Here is a 27325-nt window from a genome sequence, read left to right on the forward strand (position 1 = left end):
TAGACCCAAATTAAAAAGCAAAAACAGTAACAAATGATGTAACCTGAACAAGAAACTGTTTCCCTCTCTCTCTAGTGTGTGTGTGTATGTGTGTACATGTGCATGTGGAAGTCAGAAGGTGATGGGTGTCATTCCTCTACATTCCTTTATCTTGTGTATGTGCCTGCGTATACGTATGAGCACTACCTAAGTACAAGTGCCCTTGGAGGACAGAAAAAGGCACCCGATCCCCTGGAACCACCCAATGGGAGTGTTCGACTGCGTGTATGTGTCTGTATGTCTATGCATGTGTGGCGGGGCCTGAACAGGCCACCAGAGCCCCTCCCACTGCAGTCACAGACAGTGGTGAGCTGCACGTGGGTGCAAGACTCAAACCTCGGTTCCCCGCGAGAGCAACAGGTGGCCTTAACTGCTGAGCTCTCTCCGGCCCTTCCTTTATTTTTTGGAACAGGTTTCTCACTCTACCCAAAGCTCACTGATCCAGCTTACTCGGGCTAGCCTTCACCCCATTACGAAGCTCTGGGGTTGCAGACACCACTTTTGACGTAAATTCTGGAAACTCTAACTCAGGCCCTCATGCCTGCTGGGTGGGCAACTTACCAATTGAGCCATCTCCCCACACTGAAGTGAAATTCTCTTCAAACCTAACTACCCTTTAAAAAGCAGCGCTGCAAACCGACACAGATCAGACACTTTGACTCATTAGACAATCGGAGAGGGTAGGGGGTGTGCCTGGAATTATTTCTTTTTTTTTCTTTTCATATTGTCTTTTTAATTCTTTTTTTTAATTTCTCAAATTAATCTTTTAAGCCAGGTGGTGGTGGCACACACCTTTAATCCCAGCACTAGGGAAGCAGAGGCAGCAGATCTCTGTGAGTTCGAGGACAGCCTGATCTACAAAGTGAGTTTCAGGACAGCCAAGACTACAAAGAAAAACCCTGTTGTAGGGAGGGAGGAAAGGAGGGAGGTTAAAGAAAGAGAAAGACAGACAGACCTATGTCAGAGATATCTTGGAACTGAGCCTGGTGGCTTAAGCCTCTAATTCCTCAAGGCATTTGAGTTCAAGGAAGCCTGGGTTACATTGTGAGTTCCAGGCCAATGTGCGCAACAAAGTGAAACCCTATCCCAAAAGAGAACAAAACAACAGTAAACAAAGAGGACACCTTAACTGGCAAATCAATTCTTGCTTTTTCTTTCTTTTTTTTGTTTTTTTGTTTGTTTGTTTGTTTGTTTTTTTGAGACAGGGTTTCTCTGTGTAGCCTAGGTTGTCCTGGAACTCACTCTGTAGACCAGGCTGGCCTCTAACTCACAGAGGCACTCTAACTCTGTTGGTCTCTGCCTCCCAAGTGCTGGGATCAAAGGCATGTGCCACCATAGCCCGACTTCCAGCAAATCACTTCTACGGATTCAAGACTCAGGTTGGGCGTGGTGGCTCAGGACAGCCAAGGCTACACTGGAGAAATCTTGTCTCAGAAAAATAAATAAATAAATTCAAGACTCCATGGAACAGTCATTAGCTGATACACCAAAATAAAAGCTAGAAGTCATATAAAGCTGAAAAGGAACACTGTGGTACACACTCCCCAAATCCTCAGAGGGTCCCTGCATTTGTGACTTAGGATGTTTGGGCAGTGTGTATGTTGGGGTGAGGTGCTGGAAGGATAAGTTGTTAGTTAATTCTTCATACTGATGGGGTAGCACATGGTAGAAAAAGAAAAAAAGCCAACATCTTGAAAAAGTTTCACACACATACAAAAATGAGACAGCAAACTTGCGAATCAAGCATGATTTGGCATCTTTAAATACAGAGCCAATTTTCTTTAGTGCCAAAGCCAATGGCTTCTCCTGTAGATAAAATGGCACAGTTCCTGAAAAAGCCCTGGACGCTGTTTCCCCACAATCCTATAATCTGTCAGAAGACAGAAAACAAAAAGAAGGCTGTGCCAGCCAGAAAAAGCAAATTATAACCAACACAGAGCCAAACTTGATTTCAGACAGAAGGAGCTGTTCTATGTGTCTCTGAAAGAGGAGAAACAAAGGAAGCTTACCATTGCTCCAATAACCAAGGGCAAGCAACTCATTTAACCAAACACCATGCTGAATGAATTAGCATTTGCTGCAAGAGGCTGCCTTCTCACTTCCTATTCATAGCCTAAAAGGGTATTTGCAATGCTTATTAAGAAGAGTTGATGCCAACAATATACAAGGAATTTTTACATGCCAGGAAGAAAAAGAGTAACAGCAAAGGAGAAAGTACTCAAAGAGCATGAACTATTAAGTCACGTAAAAAATTCATAAGGTCAAGGGCTGAGTACAGAGCCACTGGCCTATATTCCTAGCGCTTGATGGAAACAGGAGGATTTAAAGTTCAAAGTCATCTAGAACTACAAAGGGAAAGTAAGGCCAGACTAGACCCGAGACCCTGTTAAACCGGGTGGGCGATGCAGCTGGAGAGAGGGCCCCGAGGTTAAAAGCATTTGTTCTTTAGAAAGACCAGGGATGGGTTCCCAGCACCAACAAGGTAGTTCAATAATCGGAAAATCCCGTGTCTGAGGAACCAACACCCTCTTTGGTCTCTGCAAGCACCAGACACACATATGGTGCACATAAGTACATGAGCAAAACACTCATACACATAAAATAAAATGAAATAAATCTAAAAAGGAAAGCAAGCAAGAGAACATACCCGATTGCTGTAGGGCTTCATACGTGCTAGACACATACTCTACACTGCGCCACATGCCTGGCTCTGTTTACCTTTTATTTTTAGCACCCAGGTTGGCCTTATAGTCACCTTGGCCAAGTCGGGCCTTTGAGTTGGGATCCTCTGGCCTTAGCCTCCCAAGCAGTTTATGGATTTGTTTTGTGCACCAAGCCAAGCGGTCTCTTTGTCCACTCACCAAGTGTATGCACACACACCCACACACTTTCTCTCTTTCTCTCTCTCTCTCTCAAAGAGAGCTTATGTACAATAAAAGCAAGTGGTCTTCCCATCAAAGAAGAAAAGAAACAAGATTTTACTTGTCCCTGACATAAGAGGTAATGGAGACCAGGTGTGGTTGAGTACATAGAGTAATCCTCAGACTAGAAAAGAAGGAAGAGATCAAGACCAAGTTAAGCTACTTGAGACCCTATATTAAAAAAAGAGGGAAAAAAAAAAGAGGAAGGGGAAGACAAGGAGGAGATATAATGCAATGAAAGAGAAATATAAATTCAGAAGATCCAAAGATTCAGTTCCAACCTATATAAAACCAGTACCTTCATGTCACTGTTGCAGGGTATTTGATCCCAAAATTGTGAACAGGTTAAAAACCTGTTTCTTGTTTGGTATGGTTAAGCCCTAACACACACCTTTAACCCAAGAGCTAAATAAAGTTAACCCTAGGTCAAGAATCGGAGCAAGCAACCAGGTGACAGGAATTAAACAGAAAGAAGGGGACACTGAGAGAGGGGTTTTTAATACAGAGTGGAAAAGGGGGCTTTTGGCTTTTTCCTTCTGGGATGTGAACACTGAAGAAAGGCTTTTTCTTTCTAAGATGTCAGCTGAGTAGGAAGATCAGCTGGGTGCTTTCTCTGCCTCTCTGAACTAGGTTTTCACCCCAGCATAACTGAACAACTAGGATTTTTCATTCTTTAAAACAACCCGCCACACTGGGTGGGTGGTGGCACACACCTGTAATCCCAGCACTCGGGAGGCAGAGGCAGGTGGGTCTCTGTGAATTCGAGGCCAGGCTGGACTAGAATGAATTCCAGGACAGCCAGGGCTATACGGAGAAACCCTGTCTTGAAAAACCAAAAAATAAAATTAAAAAAAAAAAAAAAAAAAAAACACTTTCTTCTAAACTTAGAAATAAACAGGTCCTCATACTACTATAAACAATGCACAGAATCCCAACTGACCTACAGGCAAGATAAAGTTCTAAGCCTGTTGGCAATCTTATCACCTAAGGATTTCACCCTTTCCTTATAGAGGTTCTAGACTACATCCTAACTTTTTTTAAGACTTACTTATTAAACTGGGCATGGTGGCATACGATTATAATCCCAACACTCAGGAGGCAGAGGCAGGTGGATCTCTGAGAGTTCAAAACCAGCATGGTCTCCAAAGTGTGTCAGAATAGCCAAGACTACACAGACAAACTCTGTCTCGGATAAAAAAAAGAAAGAAAGAAAAAAGAAGACTTACTTTTTATTCAGTGTTCTACCTGCGTGACAGAAGAGGGCACCAGATCTCGATTTGGATGGTTGTGAGCCACCATGTAGCGGAATTGAGCTCAAGACCTTTGGAAGAACAGTCAGTGTTCTTAACCGCTGAGTCACCTCTCTAGCCCAATTTTTTCCTATTGTTAACGTCACTTTAGAGGCTAAGAAAAAGTCCAAGAGATTCAAATTTCAAGCATGTCCCAAGTACATGATAAATAATGATGGCACTGGTTCTATATTTAGGCTCAGGTGTCGAACACAGTGCTAATTTTGCCTGAAATGGTAACCATGTCCTTCTTCAAATCCTAACTGAAACCATCACCTAACTCAGGCTGACACCTTGCTGAGACTCTTTAATACAGTTCCTCACGTTGTGGTGACCCCCAACCATAAAATTACTTCATTGCTTTTGCTACTGTTATGAAGACAGAGGCTTGCCACAGGTTTAGAACTGCTGACCGAACTATACAGACATATCTATATAGAGCTCACTACAAACCAAATGTTTTTTTTTTTTTCAGTGCCTTTTGATGTTTCTATCGACTGGCTGGGAAGCTTTAAATATAGATGGTAAAACACCCCAGATTAGTACACTGTAACTCCACACTGTAAATACCACAGAGTGGCATTCACTCCGCTCCTTGAACCAAAAACCAAAAAGATAAAAATCACAAAAAGGGGCTGGCAGATGGCTCGGCTGTTAAAGGTGCCTGCCCCACAAGCCTGACTACCTTGATGTTCAACCCCCAGAATCCATGTAAAGATAAAGAGAACTGGACCCACAGAGATGTCCTCTGACCTCCACACACGCACGTGCCCGCACGCACACACATACACTAATGAAGCTTAATTTTTTTTCCTGAATTAAAAAAAAATCCTACAATAAAAATCTTGTAAAGTAATATTGTAATAAATCTCTAGGGAAACATGTCTTTAATAAGAAGCTGCTTCATTACTGTGTCATAATTGATACATTCTAGAAAATTAGGGTAGCAATATCTTTTCACAAATTCTAAACTATTTTTTCCTCAAATAGTATTAAAAAAAAAAAGTATCACCTTCTTAAAAGGAACTTAAGCCTCTAACAGACATCATGTTGCTAATTTTCACAACATCCCAATAAAGAACTATTATTTAACATTTATATCACACTTAAACTTGCAAAAGTGTTTTACAATTATTTTCATTAATAGTCATACCTCACAACCACCCACCGTGAGCTAAACTGTCTTGTTATCCTTATTTGACAGCTAAGAAAACTGATGCATCCTAAGGCCAAGGTCAAACCTGTCTTCTTTCCCAAAGCCAGAAACCTAACCCCTTAAAGTTCAACTCACTTACCCATTACTTGTACTGCTCACAGTCTCAATGACAGCAGGTTTTTAGAAAGCAGAAATAATATATAAATATAGCATGAAATACTGGGAAATTATAACTTCAGGAAAAACATAACCATTTGGAATACCAATTGGTAAGGATTTAGTAACAATGACAAGAAGTTTAAACAAACACTGAGCCAGGCATAGTTGTTCATACTGGTAATCCCATCACACTCAAAAGGCTGTGTGTGGCAGGAGGATTGTAAATTGAGCTTGCTTGAGCTAGAGTAAAAGACCCTGTCTCAAAAGGGGGAAAAAAATCTAGGCCTGGTGTCATATAACTGTAATCCTAGCATTAAGGAAGTTAAGGCAGGACGATTAGCAGATCTGGAGAGTTGGTGTACTTGAAAGAATTATGTAAAAGAAAACTGGCAAAAAGGCTGGGCACAGTGGGACACACCTGGAATCCCAGCACTCAGAAGGCAGTGCCAGGCGGATCGCTGTGAGTTCCAGGCCAGCCTGTCTACAAAGTAAGTCCAGGACATCCAAGGCTACACAGAGAAACCCTATCTCAAAAAGAAAAAAAAAAAAAAAGAAGAAGAAGGAAAGGAAGGAAGGAAGGAAGGAAGGAAGGAAGGAAGGAAGGAAGGAAGACAAAACTAGCTTGGTGGCACTGGCCTGTACCCCTGGCACTCAGGAAATATAGCAACAAGACAGGAGAAGCAGTTGTTGGCCTCTCTCAGCTACACAGTTTAAAGCCAGCCTGGGCTACATAAGAACCCTGTCTAAACGAAGAAGAAAAAAATGGGGCAAGGTTAGGACTTGGGGAGATAAAGTAATTGTCGAGCAAGTGTGAGGGCCAGAATCCAGATCCTCAAAAAATGCACGTAAAATGTGGGCAAGTACAGCAGACACCTATAATGCCAGCACTCAGGAGGCAGGTACCAGGGATGTCCAGGTTCAGCAACAGACTCTTCCTCAAATTAGAGAATGACCTTTTTAATCCCATACTCAGGAGGCAAAGGCAGGCAGATCTCTGTAAATCTGAGGCCAGCCTGCTTTACACAGTGAGTTCCTCATTTACATAGTTCTAGTCAGCCAGAGCTACAGTGTGAGATCCTGCTTTGGGGTAGGGGGTGGGGGGACAGCAAGGAATACATCCAACATCAACTTCAGACCTAAACACATACAAACACAATGCATGTGCACACACACAAGAATGAACAGACTCAGGCAAACACTAAACACGTGTAAAAGGGGGGCAAGGGACAGCAGAGTTAACTCAGTGATTAAGAGTGCCTGCCTAGCATGGCACAGGTTCTGTGTTTAATCCCCAGCACTGATAAACCAAAAGAGAGAAGAACTGGCTTCCAAACAAAAATGCCATTGTTTTCTATGAAAAATGGGGAGTGGGGGTTAAACGCATGTTTCATTTTCCACCTAAATCCACTGCACTCAGATTTCTATTTTCATTCCTCCAGTGAACAGCTTTCACAGTCATCTCCAGGTTATCAAATCCCTCAAGTATTTCTGTTCTTATCTGACCCTCAATAGCATCCAACACAGCTGACAACACCTTCCCCTTCTGCCCTCTTTTCAAGGCTGGCCTGAATTCATGACCACCCTGCCTCAACTGCTGCTCGCTGGGATCCTAGGTATGGCCACACAGCTCTGAAGCTCACCTTTACCTGACTTGATTTATGAGTTCCCTGGGTTCCTACCTCCCCCACTAGCTGTTCCTTTCTCAAGCTTCTCTGCTCTAGCCACAATCCACCCTTAGGTTCTTTTTTTATTTAATTCTGCAACTTCAAATTCACCCATTATGCTGAGAACTTCCAAATCTGAAATTCCAGCCCCCATTTCTCCCTGGAAATGCTAGGTGTTTCCATTCAACTGTTTCAAGCATCTTAAATCTGGCATGTCTAAAACCAATCTTTAACAAATATGCTCTGCTCTTCTCATCCCTGTCGACGAAGAGCTATCCACGATTCCTCTTTGCCCCACACTTTCAGCTATGATAATGCACAATCAGGCCTTTATCACCAAAAACACACTCTTTCCACCTCTGTACAGCTTTTCTACCATCACTCCATCCAACTGACACCAACTCGACTCTAATCTGAATTAGTGCAGGAGGCTTGTAACTTCTCCTGGCCACCAGTCTTGAGCTCCTCTACAATTCATTTTCATACAGCAACAACAATATTCTTTCTAATTTCAAGTCAATTCACATCCTTATCCTACCTCCAAAGACATGCTCTAGCTGCCTTAGTTACTATCACTGTGATAAAACACCATGGCCAAGGCAACTTACAGAAGAAAAGGCTTTTGGAGCTTCCAACCCCAGAGGGTGAGTCTGTGACCATCATGGCTGGAAGCATGGCAGCAGGCAGGCAAGCATGGTGCTGGAGCAGTAGCTTAAGAACATACATCTGATCAGCAAGCAGTAGGCAGAGAGAGCTAAATTGAGAAATAGCATTGGTTGTTGAAACCTCAAAGTACAGCGATTCTTACATGTTATCACATGACTAAATTGTTACTAGTTTTAATAGCTTTTCATTTTGTTCTCACTCATTTTCTGGGGAAAAAAAAAATGTATGACTTCAAAATCCTCTAAAATAATTTCTTTCTGTCTGTCTGCCCACCCCACTCCACCTTTCCTTTTTGAGCCAGGGCTGCAAACTAGCTGAGGGTGGCCTTGCATTCCTTCTGTCTTTACCTCTCCGGTCTGAAGATCACAGCTGAGCACCACTATGCCTTGCTAAATGACTTAGCTAATGACTTCTAAGGCTTTTTCCATAGACCATCCAAGTAGAGAGCTGGGAAGATAACTAATAAATTAAAAGCGCTTGCTACTCTTGCAAAAATCCAGGTTCAGTTTCCAACACCCTCACAAAAGCTCCAGTCCCAAGGGATATTATGTTCTCTTTTGGCCTCATCAGTCACCTACATAAGGTAGTGAACATACATACACTCTGGTGCACACACACACATAAATAAAAAATAAATCTCGGGCCAGACTTGGTGCAGGCCTTTAGTTCTAGTATTTGTTGGAGGCAGAGACAGGGAAGATCTCTGTGAGTTCAGGTCAGCCAGAGCTATACAGAGAGACCCTGTCTCAAAATGAGAAAGAATGGACAATATCAGAAGCAGATTGGTAATGAAACAAAGAATGAAAGGGCCACCTGGGGGGGGGGGCGAGAGAGATGACTCAGCAATTAAGAGCACTTGCTGCTCTTCCAGTGAACCAGTGAACCCAGGTTCAATTCCCAGCACCCATCTGTAACTATAGTCCCAGATGATCTAAGACCTCTTCTGGCCTCTGAGGGCACTGCACTCTCCTGATACACAAACATGCATGCAGGTAAAACATATATGCAGAAAAAAATTTTAATTAGAAAGAAAAAATATCTGGGTTTGACAATAAGGGCATTAAGCAAAGCAACTGAAGTATAGTCATAGGGACAAAAAATGAAAATGAGACAACTGAAAAAAAAAATATGCTGTGGAAACATAAAGATACATGATCCAGAAGACACTGAAAGCAGAAGACTCAAACTGCCATGCAAAAGAACACAGCAGACAGACGAGAAAAGGTGCCAATGGTATTCATGGAGAATAAAGCCAGGCTACGCGACCCGGGACCCAGCTCAGACACAGAAGAGACAATGTCTCTTGCCCCGACATTCTAAGCAGCCAAGCTTCCATCTACCAGGCAGTGCCTGAGAGGATAAAGACCTTGGATGAGATTCATAGAGTAATCAGCAATTAACTTGATAAATGTCACACTGCTACAGACTTTTCGTGTACTCAGCAAAAAAACATGTTTTTAAGTGACACAGTGTCCTGAAGCAGACAGGAAGAGGAGGCTAGAATAAAGAAAGCTAATTGAATCAGGTTTGGCACAAGGCTGTGATCTCAGCATTTTGAAGGTGACAGGAAGATTAGGAGTTCAAAGTCATCCTTAGCAATTAGATCAAGACCAGTATGGGTTACATGAGACTGGCTAAAAAAAAAAAAAAAAAAAAAAAAAAAAAAAACAAAACAAAGAAAACCACAACAAAAAACAAACAAACAAAATCAACTAATAAGTGACTCTAACAAGCAGAAAAAAAACTGCCAACATTTTTGTTTGTTTTGCTTGTTTTTGCTGTTTGTTGTTTTGTTGTTTGTTTTTCAAGACAGGGTCTCACTGTACAGCCCTGCTCCTAGAACTCACTATGGAGACCAGGCTGGCCTCCAACCTAGAGGTCTGCCTGCTTCTGTCTCCCCAGATTTAAAGGCATACCAACACTACCACTACTGGCCCAGCACAGTTTTGAAACAGGGTCTTACTATGTACTGCTGCTTGAACTCATGATCCTGCTTCAGCTTCCACGTGCTGGTATTACTGCTGTCTACCACACTTTCTAGTAAAGTGTACCTTAAAACTATTTTTTTAAGCCAGGCAGTGGTGTCCCACAACTTTAGTCCCAGCACTTGAGAGGCAGAGGCAGGCAGATCTCTGTGCACTCAAGGCCAACATGGTCTACAGAGCAAGTTCCAGGATAACCAGGAATACCCAGAAAATTCTGTTTTGAAAAAAAACTTATTTCAAAACGTTATTTCTTTGTCCATTCATTAGTTTTTTAAGACAAAGTTTCACTATGTAGGCTTGGCTGTCCTGGAACTTACTCTGTAGACCAAGTTGGCCTCAAACTCAGAGATGCGCCCGCCTCAGCCTCATGAGTGCTGGGATTAAAGGCATGTGCTACCACCACCTGGCTCTTTTGTCTGTTTGTTTTTTGAGACAGGGTTTCTCTATGTGGCCTTGGCTGTCCTGGACTTGCTTTGTAGACCGGGTTGGCCTCAAACTCACAGAGACCCCACTGCTGGGATTACAGTCGAGCACCACTGCACCTGGCTCAACTGGCTCTTTAAAAACATTTTAATTTTACACTTATTCGTGTGTGTGTGTGTGTGTGTGTGTGTGTGTGTGTGTGTGTCTATGAGTATATGTGCACATGTACGTGTAATTGCCTGCAGAGGCCAGAGAGGACACTGGATCCCCTGAAGCTAGAGTTACAGGCAAGAACAAGTGCTCTTAATCACTGACCCATCTCCCCAGCCTCAAGTAGTCTTATAAGTATGAAAATCAAGGAACTGGGGCTGGAGAGATGGCTCACTCTGCAGTTTAGAGCACTGGCTGCTCTTCCAGATGACCTGGGTTCAATTCCCAGCACCCACATGGCAGATCACAGCTGTCTCCAAATACATTTCCAGGAATCTGGTGAGCCACACTGACATACATGCAGACAAAACTCTAAAGCACATAACGAATAAACAATATATTTAAAAAACAAATCAAGGGACTGGAAATATGGCTAACCAGTTGATAGCACCTGCTGCTCTTGCTAAGTACCTGCATTCAGTTCGCACCATCGAAGGACAGCCAACCACTATCCCTAACTCCAGGGAATCCAGTGCTCTCTTCTAATCTCCCAGGACATCAGGCACACGTGTGGTACACATTCAAGAAGGCAAACACTTATACACATGAAACCTAAAAATCATTTTTTTGCCCCCCCACCACTTGGCTCCTAAAAGTCTCAATAAAAAAAAAAAATACATACACACACACACTAAAATCAAACAAGAAATGGTGTCTTACATCTATAATTCTAGCACTTGGGAAGTGGAAAAAAAAAATAAAGAGTTCAAAGCAAGCTTTGGCTACATGGCAAAACTCTGCCCTCAAAAACAAAAATTAAGGGCCAGGCGCAGTAGCACACACCTTTAATCCCAGCACTCGGGAGGCAGAGGCAGGAGGATCTCTGTCCTACAAAGCTAGTTCAGGACAGCCAGGGCTACAGAGAAAGACCCAATATCAAACAAACAAAAGACCAATTCTTTTTAAGCACACTGCACGTAGTGAAAATACACTGATCTTCATGTGATTTATAAACAATGGTGCTTCTGCTGCCAGTGATTTTCCCAACTCCTCACCCTGGACAATCCACATCCTTTCTTGCTTCCCTCAATAAAGGTGAAGGGTTCACAAGTTTCCACTGTACTTCAATCATTACTCTTGTTTCCTTTTTGCTTTGAGAGAAGATCTCATATGTAGCCTGGGACTTCTGATCTTCCTGCCTTACCTCCTAAGTGCTGAGACCACAAACACATGCCTCAATACCCAGGTTTGTCCATCTTGCCTTCTTGTATTAGGGTTTGAAACCAGGGCTTCCTGCTAATTTCAGACAAGTCTTCCATCATTGAACTAAATCTCTAGATGCCTAGGGTCAATTTTCTTTTCTGTTTTAGAGGCAGGGTCTTGCTAAAGCTCCAACAGGCTGAAGCCTGCAATCCTCCCATATGAGACTAAGTGGTGGACTTCGTGTCCCCATCTAGTTCCTTGTCCATACAACTTTGAGATGATGGACATCAAACTCAGAGCTTCATGCCTGCTAACCAAAGGTATGCTTCTGAGTCACACTCCACACCTTATCAGCACTCTTGGTTTTTTGTAGGCTCTTGTTTATTTTTGAGACATTTAATTATGTGGCCCTCGATGGCCTGGAACTCACTATATAAATCAGACTATCCTCAAGCTTTCAGAGATCCTTCTGCCTCTGCCTCCAGTGTAATGGGATCAAAGGTCTGTGCCATCACACCTGGCAAAATGTTTTTTTATATATATGTGTACACACATATATTTATATTTATTTATATAAATACATACATTTATATTTATATACATATATATTTATATATACATAGAGAGAGAGAGAGAGAGAGAGAGAGAGAGAGCGCCAGAGGATCTGGGTTTGGTTCCCAGCACTCACATGGTAGTTAACAATCATCTCTAACTCCAGTTTCAGAAGACCCAACGCCTTCTTCTGGCCTTCATGGGCACTGCATGTTTATGGTGCACAGACATATGTCAACAAAACATTCACGTACATAAAAATAATAGAGGAAGCTGGAGAGATAGCTCAGCAGTTAAAAGCACTGGCTGCTCTTCAAGAGCTCCTGAGTTCAATTCCCAGCAACCACATGGGTGGCTCACAATCATCTATAAAGGATCTGATGCCCTGTTCTGTCATGCAGGCATACATGCAAATGGAGTACTCATGTATAAATAAATCTTAAAAAAAAAAAAAGTAATAGAACTCTAAAAGCATCTGTAGCCAAGTAGTGGTGTCACACGCCTGTAATCCCAGCACTCAGGAGGCAGAAGCAGGCAGATCTCTGAGTTCGAGGCCAGTCTGGTCTACACAGTGAGTTCTATCTAAGACAGCCAAGGCTACACAGAGAAACCCTGTCTTGAAAAACCAAAACTAAAATAAAACAAACAAAAACCAAGTCTCATGTTCCCCAGACAGGCATTAAACTTGGTATAAACTTTTAAACAAAGCTGAAACTTTGTTTCAAAACAAAAAAAGCAACCAGCAGGATGGTTCAATGGGTAAAAACTTACCAAGCTAATGACCTAAATTCAATCTTTTGAGACCCACATGAAGAGAACTGACTGCAACAGTTGTCCTCTGACCTTCACACACACACACACACACAGGGGCGCATTTGTGTGCACAGACATATTCACACATGGGGTTGGAGGGATGGGAGTGGTTAAAAGCACTTTCTGCTCGTCCAGAGCACGTGGGCTCAGCTCTCAAGTCTGTAACTTCAGCTTCAGGGAATCTGATGCCCTCTTACAGCCTCGACAGGCACCAGGCATGTATGTATTATAGACATGAATGCAGGCAAAACCTGCATACATATAAAATAAGTTTTCAGAAATATATATATACACATACGCACACAAAATAAATTGTAAAAAAGGAAAAGGGGCGGGGTTAGTAATTTTCCTTTTAAGCTGTATTCCTTTCATCTTACATCAGAGCTGACCCTTTACAGGCAGTGAAGAGCTGGAAATAGATGTTCAACACTTCTCTAAGAAAGCATTTGCCTCTCACTGCAAGGGCAGTGCCTTCACACCCCTCTGCTCAGCTCGAGAGCTCCTGCCCTTCCCCTGACCACTCTGCTTCTCGCGTTTACTCTCACTTTTGAATTTATTGCCCTAGAATCATCTTCCAAATGTTGCTACATGATTTTAGGAGTTTAGAGTTAAGTACTGGGCACACGTCTCTCTGAAAGCTTTCAAGCTTTTGCCCTGCTCTGCTGCATTATTCACTGTCACTCTGTCCAAGTCCGAGCTGTTTCTGCCCCTTGTCCTGTCACAGCACTGCCTATCAATAGTGCCTCTTGCTTTCCGTCTTCAAACTTTTCTTTTTCCTTTATCTTCACTCTTTCTTGACAGGAGAGTATGCACACAGACCCCCACTACCACAAAGTAAGCAGCTGAGTTAGTGGCCAAGGCTAACCCCTACATGACCATGTTAGTATTTCATTTTCAGAATTTACTGTGATCTGGAAAGCTTACCTTATCCCTCTTTTAGGGCCTGTTTTGCAGCTTCAATGTAGGATGTTTACTGACAGGATTGTGCTCAGCCTTGCACTGATTCTAAGTCCTTTAACAATCCTTTCACAGTTTTTCCTCACATTCAGCTCTGAAAACAGGACATCTCTTATAAAACTGATAGTATGCTGGTCTGATAAGCAGAACCCCTTCTCAGCAGAGGGTAACTGCGACCAGGACTTTAGGTGTAGTTCTGTGGTGCAGTGCAGTATTTGGGATTATTAGCATGTGAAAAGCTCTGAGGTCAGACTTCAGCACCACACAAAAAGTGACCTGAGGGCCAGGTGTGGTAGAAAACACCATTATAACAGCATCTGGGAGACAGAGGCAAGCTTAGTCTACACTGGGACCTTCAGAATTGGGGTTACATAAGATCATAGCTCCCCCCCCCAAAAAAAAGTGACCTTTGTCCTTTGAGTACTCTCATAGTCCACTGTTGATCCTGCCAGTGTATCCATATACATATATATATATATATATATATATATATATATATATATATATACATGCGCACACATATATGTATACACACATACATATTTGGGGGAGGAGGGGGGTTCAAGATGAGGACCAGGCTGGACTTGAACTCAGAGAGATCACATGCCCCTGCCTCCCAAGTGAGGGATTAAAGGCTTGTTACACCCCTGCCTGGCTAGTATTGCTTTTTTACAATCCCTAACACCACAAAATTGATTGTATGGTATTATATTCTAGTACAAATACTTCAGCAACTGTTTACATGTATGTGGGGGTTTAGGGTGCGTGAATATATCTGTACCATGAGCATGCCTGAGGCCTGTGGGGACCAGAAGGCGGCACAGGATCTGGTGGAACTGGAGTTACAGCTGTGAGGCATCATGTGGATGCTGGAAATCCAACCCGGTCCTCTAGAGAGAAGCCAGTACTTTTTGTTGTTGTTGCTGTTTTAAAAACAGACTTATTTGTTTGTTTGTTTATTATGCATGCAGTGTTTGTCTGCATGTGCACCTGAAGACCAGAAGGGGCCACCAGATCTCATTATAGATGGTTGGGAGCCACCATGTGGTTGCTGGGAATTGAGCTCAGGACCTTTGGAAGAGCAGACAGTGCTCTTAACCTCTGAGCCATCTCTCGAGCCCCTGTTGTGTTCTGTTTGAGAGAGGTTCATAATATCTGGTCCAAGTTGCCTTCAAATTGAAGACCCTCTTCCTTCAGCATAAGCAGTGCTGGATTTACAGGTGAGCACGTCACTTTCTGCCTCTATTACGATGATTTCTTTTAAAGATTTGCTTTTATTTTACTTGTATGTATGTACGTGTGTGAATATGTATGTCATGTGAGTGCCCAAGGAGGTCAGAAAGGGTGTCAGATCCCTTGGAGCTGGAATCATGGACAGTTATGAGTCACCTGATACTGAGGGAATCAAACTTGGGTCCTTTGGTGCTGTTTTTCAAGACAGGGTTTTTCTGTGTAGCCCTGGCTGTCTTGGAACTCACTCTGTAGACCAGGCTGGTCTCAAACTCAGAGATCTATCTGCCTCTGCCTCCCAAGCACTGGGATTAAAGGTGTGCGCCACTGTTTGCCACTGTTTGCCGGCGCTTTGGTGCTCTTAACAATTGAGCCATCTTTCAGGACAGATCTCTGAGGTTGAGAACAGCCTAGGCTACAGAGGACAGCCAGGACTACAGAGAAACCCTGTCTCAAACAACAAAACAAACAATAACAAAAAAGGAACCATCTCTCCAGCACCATACTCACTAGACTCTGAATTTGATTTGCCACAGGACTGGATTATGTCATTGTTTTGGTTGGGTTTTGTTTTGTTTCCTCCAATTTCTGTCATTCCTCAAGTACTATCCACTTTGGTTGGCTTTTGTTTGCTGGATTTTCTTTTTGTCATCATCTTTTTTTTTTTTTTTTTTTTTAATTTCAGTGCATTAGTGTTTTGCCTGCATGAATACCTATGCGAGGGTCTGGGATCCTGGAAACTGGAGTTACAGTTATGAGCTGCTGAAAATGCTGGAAATTAAACTCAGGTCCTCTACAAGAGCAGCTGATGCTCTTAAGTACAGAGATCCCTCTCCAGCCCTCTTCAACATCTTCTGACAGGGTCTAACGTAGCCCATACTGGCCTCTAACTGTCTATGTAGTAGATGACCTCAGACTGCTTCGCCTGATCCTCCGTCTTCCATCTTCCAAGTGCTGAGATTATTCCTTGCCACTTTTTTTTTTTTTCCCAAGTTTAAAGAAAAGGTTTCTCATTGGCCTGGAACTCGCCATGCAGGTTAAGGAAGCTGACAAGAACTGTCTTTATAAAACTGGAATTAAGAGTGTGCACCACCATTCCAGGATTTTTCAGCAGGTTTCTGGAGATTGGGATCAAACTCAATCCTCAGGGTTGCACAAGCACTTTACAGACTTATAGTTGGGTTTTGTTGTTTGTTTGTTAATTTTTTTTGTTTCTGAGCTTGTTTTTATTTGAGACAGGTCTCATGCAGCCCAACCTGTCCTCAAATGCAAGGAGATCCTACAGATTGTCTCAAGCACCCCAGTGCTGGACAAGGCTTCATTTATTAATAAGGAATCTAAGGCAATGGCACATCATTTAAACTCGTTTAAAGACACACAATAAAGATGCAGATCTGGCTGGGCATGGTGGTTTTCACCTTCAATCCCAGCACATAGGAGGCAGAAGCAGGATGATCTCTGTAAGTTCAAGGCCAGCCTGGTCTATAAAGTAAGTTCCAGGACAGCCAGGGCTGCAGAGAAACCCTGTCTCAAAAAACAAAACAAAAAAGAAAAGAAAAAGAAGAAGCTGCAGATCTCTGAACCCAGGTTTGCTGATTATGATTCATAATTGGTCATCATTTTCATCCAGCAAAAAATATTAATGAGCAATTCTTCTATGCCAAATGTATAAACAATAAAAGCAAACTCTTACATTCAGGATACTTTGCTGCACCATTGGTCCATTTTAATTCTTTGTTTTTTGTTTTCATTCTAGCTCTGTAACCTAGACTGACCTGAACCTCTCACTATTTAGTACAGGCTGTCTTGAAACTCATATTTATCCTCCTGCCTCAACCTCCAGAGTGCTGAGATTTTTAGATGTAAACTACTATACCCAGCTCATTCTCGAATTATTTATTGTCCAAAGAGGACTACTTTACAATTCATTCTACCTCCCTTCCAACTTCCTTTGTAGCTGTGATAGCCTTGAAGTTCTGATCCTCCTGTCCCCACCTCCCATGTGCTAAAATTTCAGACAAATACATCCATCCATTTATGCATTCTACCAACTCAAGTACATCCTAACTTAAAAATTGACTAAGTTAAATCCAGTCTTTTACTTATTTATTGTTGTTGTCTGTTGCTCTTTTTGTTTTGTCTTTCTCCAGCACCAGAGCTTCAATCTGGGGCTTCATGTATTCAAACCATATCCTCTACAACTGACCCAAAGCTCCAACTCCAGGTTTTTCTTTCTAACATCTTCTCATACGGTTCCCCTTTAAAGTTATGAGCAGTCTTTTTTGTCTGTTTGTTTTTTGTTTTTCCAAACAGGGCTTCTCTGTGTAGCCTTGGCTGCCCTGAACTCACTTGTAGACCAGGCTGGCCTCGAACTCAAGGAAATCAACCTGCCTCTACCTCCCGAGTGATGGAATTACAAACGTGTGCCACCATGCCCAGCTCTTATGAGCAGTATTTTAAAAACAAAACCAAAAAGAAACAACTTATACCTTACTGCCATTATTAGCTAGTTGCTACAAAATATCACAAGAACTTGTTTCTTTTTATTTGTGTTTATTATTATTACATTTTTGTTTATGGGGGGTGCTCCAGCTGGAGGTCAGTGTGAAGGTCAGTGGGTTCTTTCCTTCTACCATGCAGATTCCAAAGCCCAGGCAGTCGGGATTGGTTGGTAGCTAAAGCCTTTCCCGGATAAGCCATCTCACTTCTGAAATGGCCTGAAAGATCAAAAGGATTCTCAGGAAACAAAGACTGTGTTTTGAAGCAATTATTTTCACAATTGTAAACACCAGGGTGTTTTTGTTTTTAAATAGAATGTTTTTAAGTTTCTCCAGAGGCACATGATAGTCCCCTATCAGAACACACACACACACAAAAAAAAAATGATTAAGCCTTACTCCTTATGTTGTCTTGCAGTGTCACAAGCTGACCAGGTCTGTATCTTCACAACTCACTCCAGTCAAAGCACTCACACAGACAATCATGTGCTGGCCACCCCCTTCTCTCCCCAGCAAGGGAAATCCTCATCTGGTAACTATCACTAGCTACATAAAAGTAACTACAAATAGTTAAAGAATTGAAGGAGAAAAGGATAGGAAACTTTCATAAGAGCGCAACTAACTTACTTGAGCATAAAATGGACCTGGTGAACTGATGGATATCTCCAATTGGGGGAAAATGCATTATCAACTTTAAACAGATGTCAAATTATTAAAAATAAGATGGCTAGGCAAGTTTGAACATTTTCTACCTCTACTTCATTTACCAGGTGTAAAGACAGAAAAAAGGTGGCTTTATTGATGAGACCTGGTAAGATAGGGTTAGATAGAAGGGGAGGAGGTCCTCCACTATCAGGGGACTGGGGAAGGGGCATGGGAGGAGAAGAGAGAGGGTAGGTGGGACAGGGAGGAGATGAGAGAGGGAGCTGCAGGGGGATAAAAAGTGAAAAAATTGTAATAAATAAATATATAAATAAATTTTAAAAAAATAAAATAAATATTTCAAGAGCTGGCTTTATTGGAAAGACCTATAACAGCAACAAATACCTTCATTTGTGGGCTGGAAACAGAGCCCAGGGACCCACCCGTGCTAACTAAGTAAGTGCCCTATGCTGAACTCTATTCCCACCCTCCAACCTTACATTCACATTCCCTAGCAGCGAGCTGGGGTTACAGGCATGGGCAAGCAGATCTAGCTACACGTAACCCCCACCCTCTGTGTTTCTGGGACAGAGTTCCACCAAGTGGTCCTGCCTGGTTTGGAGCTGTGCAGACCAGACTGGCCTCAAACTCAAGGATCTGCCTGCTTCTGCCTCACTGTGTCCAGCCCTCAAACCCCTTTAAGAACATCCTCAGACAGAATAATAAGAGCAATCTCAGTAACAATTTATTGGGAGAGTCGAGTAATTAGATAGAACAAAAAGGTTAAACTATGTGTCACCAGGAGAGAAAGATAGAAATGTTACCAGATATGTAAGTTAAAGACAGCCAGGGTTCACTTCCCCCATGTCTCTAAAATAATTCATTCCTCTGATCTGTGGATCCTCACGGATCTGGTGCAGCCACTCCACAGCTAACAGAAATCACTGCCCAATTTTCAAAAGGCCTCATCATTTCAAGCTCTCAGTCCTCAGGGCCAGCAGAACTGAAGTATCTGCCTTCCTGTCCACTTGAAAGGCATCTGCACTTACCTTTCGAAAACTGTTCCTAGAAAGGCCCTTCACAGTTTAACCCTGTCCTTTCCCTTATCCACCCTCAACAACGAAGACTCAGGAGTACTCCTCAGCCTCTTACAGAAGCGGCCATCTCCTAGACCCTTGCACAACTACCTACCAGTCTCTTTCACTCTACACAAGAGATTCCAGACATGAGGCTAACAAGGAAAAGTACTGAAAAGCCACTGCACACCCATCTGAGCTCCAAAATAGAGAACGCCTTGTGGCAACCAGAATCTTGCAAAGGAAGCTTTTACAATTAAAAAATGCCAGAGGCTGGCAGGCAATTACTCTACTACTGTCATACCCTTTGCTTTCTTTGCAGTGTGTGAAATACATTTGTCCTTTCCTACAAAATAAAGAAGGTGGGTCCCTAAAATCGGAGTTATGGATAATTGTGAGCCACCAGGTTAGTGCTAGGAATGGAGCCTGGGCCCTCCTTAAAATCAGCAAGTGCTCTAAACCACTGAGCTATCTCTCCAGCCTCCAAATAAACATATTCTTAAAAATAAATATAACAGGAGCCTGCTCTGGGTTTGATGATGCAAAACTGTAATCCCAGATACTTGGGAGGCTGTGGCAGGGGAGCTGCAAATTCAAGGCCAGCCTAGGCAATTTAGTAAGATTGTCTCAATTAAACAACAACAACAAAAAGAGACGAAAGGGACAGGTGCTAGGGCACTTGCCTAGCACACCTCAAAACCCAAGTTCAGGGTTGGAGAGATGACTCAGAAGTTAAGAGCACTGGCTGTTCTTCCAAAAGGTCCTGAGTTCAATTCCCAGTCAACCACAGATGGCTCAGAACCAGATGTAATAAGATCTGGTGCCCTCTTCCGGCCTGGCAGAATACTAAATAACTAAATCTAAAAGAACATTGGCACACAAGCATTAACAGATGACCCCTCCAGACCCTCAGCCAGGGGGAAAGAGGCAAGATTGATCATTCAAACTCATCTTGTGCTTGAATCAAGACCAGCATGAGCAAGTCAGCGAAACCCTGCCTCAAAAGAGAACGCTGAAGACGCAGCTCTGCTTCAGTCTGTATTTCCTTCCTCTTGGGTCAGAAGGTGCACACCATTTGTAAAAATGCAGGAATATGGTACTTTCATATACGGTTTGACAATCTGTCACACTATCGGAAAAAAAGTGCTGCGCTTATACAGAAAGCACGTATTTTTGTCTACTGGGTTTCGCTTTGTTCTGATGCAGCAATCAGTCACTCCATCAATAATCACCGTCTAAAATCTAACAGTACTGCTGGTACGTAGTAGCTACGTCCCTACAGTACTTACAATCTATAGGCTTCTTAAGCACTCTCAACCGCATACAAGAAGCTTACAAAAAGCCCGGCATTTAGTACTGCATCTTCCAAAGATTCCGAAAGGTTAAGTGGGTCCTAGCCAAGGTTATCGATCAGGTTTATCTGTGATGGACTTGGTTCCTTATTAAACCTAGATTCCTCCTGAATTTAAACAGAGCTTCCGACCCCCAAGCGTTACCCAGGGCACTCCAGGGGCCGGCCCTTCTCTGCCCAGTGGTTGGAGTTGGCTTCTTCAGCTCCAGCACGGCTTTTATTTTCCACCACCCTTCCCCCAGCAACCATTCTCTGAAAGAAGCGGAAAGGGAGAGGCGACCCAAAGCTCCTGGGGGAAGGGATGATGACAAGCCAGGCAGCGCGAGGCTCCGTCCTGCAAGGAGCTCCCTCACTCCACGAAACGCAAGCCCTTCCCTCCGACGACCTGTCCAGCTCCGGGACTTCCGACCTCATGATCATCACGCTCCAGATTCCCCCACCATCCCCTCAAACTATCCCTCCCCCACGACCTCCGTCCCCGAGCAGCAGGGGCCACCCAGCTAGTCGGGCTGTCCTTCCAGCACGCCACGTCGGCACTCCTCGGTGTCCATTACCCTTAAACCACCACTCACTGTCGGTGACTGGGCCCGGCCCTCATGGCGGCTCCGTTGTCGCCCGTCGCCGCCACCGCTGCTCCACGCCCCAGCCTCTCAATCACAGCCGCCGTCCGGACTGGCCAGGGGCAGCTCCTGCGCCTGCGCAGCCTGGGACGCCCGGGGCCTTCTCGGGCAGCCAGCGCCTGCGCATCTCGTTCTGGGGGCGTCTTTCTCAGTGCCTGACGGCCCGCTTCTCTGGGTCTCAAGTGCACGGCCCCCGGCTGGCCTTCGGCTACTTAAGATCTTAGGGAATGTGGCCGCCGAGCCTTACCTTTAGGCCTCTAGAATAGCTGCACTAGATTACTAAAGTCTTGAACTGCGATTTCTCTAAGAGGTCATACATTTAGGGACTCCGCGGTTTTGTTTTTGTTTTATCGAGACAGGGTCTCTCTGTGTAGCCCTGGTTGACCTGGACTCACTTTGATCATACCTGCACTTAAAGTCAGATTTTTTAAACATTTATTTCGTTAATTTGTATACTGTGTTGTCTGCATGTGTGCCTGCAGGCCGGAAGAGGGCACCAGATCTCATTACAGATGATTGGGAGCCACCATGTGGTTGCTGGGAATTGAACTCAGGACCTCTGGATGAGCAGCCTTCGCTGTTAACCTCTGAGGCAGCTCTCCAGCCAGAGTCAGATCCTTCTGCAAACTGCTAAAGAAGAGCTTTAGTACTGTGTGGCAGCTGCACAAGCTTGTTAGTCTAACTGCACTTGGAAGATAATTACAATTATGAACGGCTGGACATCAGTCCTAAAAAGCAAAACTCCAGTCCTCCTCTGCATGAGCAGTAAGAGCTCTTAGCCTCTGAGCATCTCTCCAGCCCCTATACAACTATCTTTAATGAAGTATTTTAATAAACTAACAGCCAAGCCAGGTGGGGCACTCCATGAATCTTTGGAGAGGCAGTAGTAGCTTTGCGAATTTGAGGCTAGCCTGGTCTACAGAGCGAATTCCAGGACAGCCAGAGCTACATTGTGAAACTCTGACTCAAGAAAGAAGACAGGTATTATTTCTTTCTGCATCCTTAGAGAAGTACCCAGGAACTTGAGGATTTTCATCAGATGATTACAGCATAACATTGTGATGATGATGACAATGTTATGCTTTGGATCTTAGTACCTGGTGTGTGCTTTTAATCCCAGCACTCAGGAGGCAGAGGCAATTGGAGCTCTCCAAGTTCGAGGCCAGCATCGTCTACAAGTCCAAGACAGCCAGGGCTATACAGTGAGACCCTGTTTTGAAAAAAAAAAAAGTTCAAGGCCAGACTAGTTTATATAGGAAAGTCCTACCTCAACAAACCATTCAGGACGCTAAGGCAACAGGATCACAGGTTCAAGACCAGCCTGGGCTATAGAATGAGAGCCTATCTCAAGACAATGATAACAACAAAGAGAGTAGTGGCATTTACTGTATGAAGCTAGACACAGTGGCACACAAGTGGGAGAAAGAGGCTGCAGAGTCACCACAGACTCAAGATCAGCTTGGTCTGTAGAGTGAGTTTTCAGGCCAGGTCTACAGAGTGAGACCCTGTCCCAAAAAAAATATACAGTACCTACTCTGCACTAGATAGGGTGGTAAGCACTGTATACAGACGCAGTCCGCGTAGAACTGACAGTCAGTAGTGAACACACAGCAGTAACAGCCAGCACCCAGCCTAAAAGGTCCGAGAGGTCCACCCACCTCTGACTCCTGGTGCTGGAATTACAGGGATGCACCAGCACTCAGGCTACGCACAAGTTCTCTTGATCATAGCTCCAGTAAAGTATTATCATTACTCTCATCTTACAGAGCAGTAAACGAAAGTTAAGAGATATTTCTTGCTCAGGGTCATAAAATTAAAAAAAAAAAATAGAGCCTGAAGTGGAGGCACGTTTCAAGGCCATGCTTAGCTACATAGTAAGTTCAAGGTCATTATAAGCTATTTTGACCTCATTTGTAAATAAATGTTCAACAAACTAGCTAAAAATTAAACCTATGATTTCTGGTTTTATAATCACAATAGAGGACCAAAATAAAAATATAAGGGGAAGATATATATAGAGAGAGAGAAAGAGAAACTTATTTTATTTTATTTATTTTTTGGATTTTTTTGACACAAGGTTTCTCTGTGTAGCCATTGCTGTCCTGGAACTTGCTCTGTAAACCAGCCTGGCTTTGAACTCACAGAGATCTGCCTGCTTCTGCCTCCCAAGTGCTGGAATTAAAAGGCATACACCACCAGTGCTTGACTTTTAAAACATCTTCTAATAAATAAATACACTTTAAAAAATAAAAAAGATTCCGTGCCTAAGAATGTAACTCTCTTGGTAACCATTTGCCTAACCTGCATGAAATCCTGAGTTCTGTTCCCAGCACCAAATAAAACAGTACTGTGTAACTGTAATTCCAGTACTTGGAAGTAGAAGCAAGAGGATCAGTAGTTCAAAGTCAGTTTTATAGTGACTATAAGACCAGCTGTGGGTACCCAAGATCCTGGCTCAAAAACAATACCTGGAGTCGGTGGATTATGCCTTTAATCTGTGTGTGTGTGTGTGTGTGTGTGTGTGTGTGTGGTGTGGTGTGTATGGTTTGGGGTGGTAGTGAGAACTCGAATGCAACTCAGTAATATGGCATTTCACTAACAGCCAGGAGGCCCTAGATTCAATTCCATCGATGCATCACTATAAATGAAAACAGCAAAAATTCGTGGTGCTCAACAATCCCACCCAGTGAAAACAGAAGAAGGAAAGACTGAAGCCAGTCTCTACCTATTTGGCAAAACATGAACTTTTAGGCCAGCCTGAGCCACAGAGTAACATCTCAAATACATAAGCCAGTGTGGTGGCTGTAAGGTAAGAAGGAAAAATAGACAAAGGACTGAGGGACTTAAGACACTGCAGCCTTTATTGGGGAAACAAATAGGCAGAGGGCGATCTCTGTGAGAATCAGATCCCGAGCCTGCCTCCCACTTACAAGCTGGGGTGTTATATAGCAGAAAGGGAGGGGGTGGGAAAGAGGTTTCCTTTTATGGCCTCAGTTGTCCATTGCTAGGGTAACCAATGAGTGGGGTATTTTGTTCGAACCAAGGTCTCACTATGAAGCTTTGGCTGACCTAGAACTAGCTATGTAGACCAGGCTGGCCTTGAAACTCATAGAGATCCACCTGCTTTGTGTTAAAAGCATGTAGCACAATGCCTTGCTCATTGAGTATTCAGTTAAAGAATATTAGGTCATCAATATATATCTTTCCTAGCTAAACATGGTGACACTCGCCTTTAGTGCCAGCACTTGGGGAGGCAGAGGCAGAAGGATCTCTGAGTTTGAGGCCAGCCTGGTCTACAAAGCAAGACCAGGACAGTTAAGGCTGCACAGAGAAACCCTGTCTTGAAAAATCACAAACAGAGCCAGGTGCAGTGGTGTATGCCTGTAATCCCAGCACTCAGGGAGGCAGAGGCAGGCAGATCTCTGTGACTTTGAGGCCAGCCTGGTCCACAGAGCCAGTCCAGGGCAGCCAAGGCTACCCAGAGAATCCCTGTCTTTTTTTTTTTTTTTTAATTTATTATGTATACAATGTTCTGCCTGCACACCAGAAGAGGACACAAGATCTCATTATAGATGATTGGGAGCCACCATATGGTTGCTGGGAATTGAACTGAGGAACTCTGGAAGAGCAGCCAGTGCTCTTAACTTCTGAGCTCTCTCTCCAGTCCATCTTGAAAGAAAAGAAAGAAAAGAGAGAGAGAGAAAAGAAAGAAGAAGGGGGCTGGAGAGATGGCTCAGTGGTTAAGAGCGCTGTCTGCTCTTCCAGAGGTCCTGAGTTCAATTCCCAGAAACCACATGGTGGCTCACAACCATCTATAATGGAATCTGATGCTGTCTCCTGTCCTGAAGGCACACATGCAAATAGTGTGCTCATATGTATAAATAAATAAATCTTAAAAAAAAAAAAAAGAAAGAAGAAAAGCCACAAACAAATAAGCATCTTTTCCTACCTGGTCATTACTTGGTATCCATGTGCAGGGCAATCAAGAAACTGTCAAGAAGTTAATTTACTTCTAGGAACCAAATTACTGCAGTTACTGGCATTGTCACACCTCAGTCAAAATGGAGGTGTACAAAATGGTCTGGCTCTGACTAACAGTGGCATGTGTCTATAATTCCAACACTCGAGGAACAGGGACAGGAAAATCTTAGGGTTAGCCTGGGCTACCTAGTGAGTTCCAGGTCAGTCTGAGCTATATAACAAGACCTTATTTCAAAAAAGAAAGAAGTTGGAAAGAGGAAAAGAAAAGAAAGGAATTGTTTGGAGTTGTAACTCAGTGGGAAAATATTTTCATAATATATGAGAAACCCATGTATTGGGTCCCCAGCAATGCAAAAAATAACAAATCACAGGCTGGAAGGATGGCTTGGTGTTTAAGAGCATGTTTCTTTCGGAAAGAACAGAGTTCAGTTCCCGGCACCCATCTCAGTCAGCTTCTAAGCGTCTGTAATGCCAGCTCCAGGAAACCAGGCCCCTCTGACCTCCTTCGGATACCTACACATATGCGGCACATGTCCACAGGACTAAAATGAAAATAAATCCCAGCTGGGTGTGGTGGCCCATTCCTTTAGTCCTAGCATTCGGGAGGCAGAGTGAGTCCAGGCCGTGGCTGCACAGTGAGAACACTGACCCCCCAAAATATGTAAATCTTTTTAAAAAAAGATTCACATTGACTCATTTCCCTTAAAATGCTGTCATCCCTGGGACTCTTCTATATTTTTTAAGCACAGAAGTATTTACTATGTGTTCTTTGGCTGGCTTTCCATTGTGTAATTTATCTACTTTGGGGCAGGGACAGAGTCTCACTATGTAACCCTGGCTGGCCTGGCAATTGATATGTAGCACTGGCTGTCCTCAAACTTGCAGATATCCAGATTTCTGGTACAGCAGGAATACATCACCACATCCTGCTATTTACTCTGTTTTCTGTTTGTTTGAGACAGGGTTTGTCTGCGTAGCCCTGGTTGTCCGGGAACTCACACTCTCTAAACCAGAGTGGCCTTGAACTCACAGAGATCTGTCTGCTTTTGGCTCCCAAATGCTGGGATTAAAAGTGTGCACCACCCTCTGCTCACCCACCCCCACCAGGCTGCTTACTACCTTTTGACCTGCGCTTTTCCCTTTACCCTAATAGCAGCTGTGGTAGTATTTCACCTTCCTGTTCATCAAAGAAAATTCATGTTTTTCTTCTTCTTTTTCTTTCTTTCTTTCTTTTTTTTTTTTCATTTTTATTCCAAGACATGGCTTTTCTGTTTAATCCTGGCTCTTCTGTCTATAGATCAGGCTGGCCTCAAACTCAAGAGATCCAACTGCCTCTGCCTCCAAGTGTTGGGATTAAAGGCCTGTGCCACCATGCCCAGCTAATTCACGGTTTCCTACTTGCTGGATGTCCCTGTGTTTAGTAGCATCTTGTTCTCTTGGCACCCATATGCCATATGCCCAGAGAACACCCGGAATATAATGTTCCAAAAAAGCCTGTTTCTTCCATGAACAGAAAAGAAAGCTGGAATTTGGTTCCATTTGCAAACTATCAGTTAATCTGGCTTTTCTGTTTCAGTTAACCCTATGTCAGTCGGAGATTCTTTTAAAAATAGCCTATACAGCTGCTTCTCTCCCTCCAAAATTCTGTCTTTTATCAAAATTCAGGGTTTTTTTCTCAGCAAATAAAAATGTTTTGTGTTCATGTGTATGTGTGTGGGTGTGGTGTTGAGGGCTGTTCAGAGTTTCACTAGATAGATAACACAGGCTGGGGCTGGAGCTCTCTGCAGTTTAGGCTGGTCTGAAACCTATGTTGATCTTCCTGTCTCCGCCTCCTGAGGACTGAAATTGCAATTACAAACATAAGCTGCCCCCATTATTATCATTATTATTATTATTTTAAAGATAGGGTCTCAGCTGGGTGTAGCAGCACATACCTTTAATCCCAGCACT

The 27325-nt window shown here is 43.3% G+C and overlaps 1 protein-coding gene across 4 annotated transcripts in view; it reads right to left on the minus strand.

The window, feature by feature from the left end:
* Fam222b (family with sequence similarity 222 member B) overlaps nt 1-21487 on the minus strand; it is a 62635-nt gene extending 41148 nt beyond the window's left edge. The window contains exon 1 of one of the 4 annotated variants that reach the window (XM_021630514.2): nt 21347-21487. The gene's annotated coding sequence lies outside the window, so the exon portion shown is untranslated. Of the gene's footprint in view, nt 1-21328 lie in introns of all 4 variants that reach the window. The other 3 variants (XM_060387216.1, XM_060387215.1, XM_021630522.2) reach the window with 3 other exon arrangements.
* Between the last annotated feature and the right edge of the window lie 5838 nt (nt 21488-27325).

The sequence above is a fragment of the Meriones unguiculatus genome, chromosome 7 (assembly GCF_030254825.1).
Source record: "Meriones unguiculatus strain TT.TT164.6M chromosome 7, Bangor_MerUng_6.1, whole genome shotgun sequence".
NCBI lineage: Eukaryota > Metazoa > Chordata > Mammalia > Rodentia > Muridae > Meriones > Meriones unguiculatus.